This window comes from Pholis gunnellus (assembly GCF_910591455.1).
Source record: "Pholis gunnellus genome assembly, chromosome: 6".
NCBI classification, from domain to species: Eukaryota; Metazoa; Chordata; class Actinopteri; order Perciformes; family Pholidae; genus Pholis; species Pholis gunnellus.
Genome location: NC_136532.1, coordinates 4,693,607 through 4,696,106, shown reverse-complemented (window position 1 = coordinate 4,696,106; position 2,500 = coordinate 4,693,607).

The following is a 2,500-nucleotide window of genomic DNA, read 5'->3' as shown; positions in this document are numbered from 1 at the left end:
GGGCTGAGTCCAACCATCATATTATGATATTTATGATCATTTCAATTGAATCTAGTTTTTTTTTCAGTCAGGATGGCCGAGCGGTCCAAGGCGCTGCGTTAAGGTTGCAGTCTCCACTGGAGGCGTGGGTTCGAATCCCACTTCTGACAACAACTGTTTATCGCCGGTTCCGTTGCCTGTAACATGATATTGTGAAAGAAGGGTCAGCAATGCTTTGCATGTTAAGGAGCATTTGACAGAATACTGCAACAGCAGCATTTGTAAGCCTCTACGTTAAAAACCAGTGTAATCCTACCATGTGTCTGTATACAGTTGGCTTATATGTTGCTGTATTCATTGTTTGTAAGAAGTCTTTCAAAACAATTTCTTGACATGTCATTACTCAAATCCTCTTCAGAGCTTACTAAAATTCTTAACTTAGCCTGAAGTGGTTGCTGTAGCTTGTTAGCTTCTTTGTCATTGGTGCCAGTGTATGCCTTCTATGGCCTCTATGCCTCCCTATGTCCTATTCCCTGCACAGATAACATACGAGCGGATGCCAAATAAGAAACTGTCTACCAAAACCTGTGTATTTTTCACAGAGACAGTGGTTCCATGGTGTAATGGTTAGCACTCTGGACTTTGAATCCAGTGATCTGAGTTCAAATCTCAGTGGAACCTGGTTTTAAGCTCGAGTCAAGGTCAAACAATGCAACCTTTCCACATTTCGCAAAAAGTAGGATGCTTCAGGTACAAGTGAGACCGGAGGAGTGTCTTGGCCTTCCCCGGAGTGATCTATGAATGAAGTACTATTGACAGGGAGTAAAATCGATCGACTTAAATGATGGATGCGAACTTTGTATTCTGTCTTATAATCAGCATAAAAAAGAAGTTTGAGGGAGATTTCAACTCAGGTTCCTGCCGTTAGAGTCTACAGTGTTCGTTATCAAGGGACCCGTATACTCCTTCAGAGGTGCTTCAGAGGATGTTCGACCAGCTTTGGGAACTCCATCCACCCACAGCTTTCCGACGTCGGATCGGGGCTGAGTCCAACATTTATATTATGATATTTATGATCATTTCAATTGAATCTAGTTTTTTTTTCAGTCAGGATGGCCGAGCGGTCCAAGGCGCTGCGTTAAGGTCGCAGTCTCCACTGGAGGCGTGGGTCCGAATCCCACTTCTGACAACAACTGTTTATCGTCGGCTCCGTTGCCTGTAACATGATATTGTGAAAGAAGGGTCAGCAATGCTTTGCATGTTAAGGAGCATTTGACAGAATACTGCAACAGCAGCATTTGTAAGCCTCTACGTTAAAAACCAGTGTAATCCTAACATGTGTCTGTATACAGTTGGCTTATATGTTGCTGTATTCATTGTTTGTAAGAAGTCTTTCAAAACAATTTCTTGACATGTCATTACTCAAATCCTTTGTGATCCTCCCAAATCCTCTGCTGAGCTTACTAAAATTCTTAACTTAGCCTGAAGTGGTTGCTGTAGCTTGTTAGCTTCTTTGTCATTGGTGCCAGTGTATGCCTTCTACGGCCTCTATGCCTCCCTATGTCCTATTCCCTGCACAGATAACATACGAGCGGATGCCAAATAAGAAACTGTCTACCAAAACCTGTGTATTTTTCACAGAGACAGTGGTTCCATGGTGTAATTAGCACTCTGGACTTTGAATCCAGTGATCTGAGTTCAAATCTCAGTGGAACCTGGTTTTAAGCTCGAGTCAAGGTCAAACAATGCAACCTTTCCACATTTCGCAAAAAGTAGGATGCTTCAGGTACAAGTGAGACCGGAGGAGTGTCTTGGCCTTCCCCGGAGTGATCTATGAATGAAGTACTATTGACAGGGAGTAAAATCGATCGACTTAAATGATGGATGCGAACTTTGTATTCTGTCTTATAATCAGCATAAAAAAGAAGTTTGAGGGAGATTTCAACTCAGGTTCCTGCCGTTAGAGTCTACAGTGTTCGTTATCAAGGGACCCGTATACTCCTTCAGAGGTGCTGTTGGATGTTCGACCAGCTTTGGGATCTCCATCCACCCACAGCTTTCCGACGTCGGATCGGGGCTGAGTCCAACCATTATATTATGATATTTATGATCATTTCAATTGAATCTAGTTTTTTTTTCAGTCAGGATGGCCGAGCGGTCCAAGGCGCTGCGTTAAGGTCGCAGTCTCCACTGGAGGTGTGGGTTCGAATCCCACTTCTGACAGCAACTGTTCATCGTCGGCTCCGTTGCCTGTAACATGATGTTGTGAAAGAAGGGTCAGCAATGCTTTGCATGTTAAGGAGCATTTGACAGAATACTGCAACAGCAGCATTTGTAAGCCTCTACGTTATCAACCAGTGTAATCCTACCATGTGTCTGTATACAGTTGGCTTATATGTTGCTGTATTCATTGTTTGTAAGAAGTCTTTCAAAACAATTTCTTGACATGTCATTACTCAAATCCTCTTCAGAGCTTACTGAAATTCTTAACTTAGCCTGAAGTGGTTGCTGTAGCTTGTTA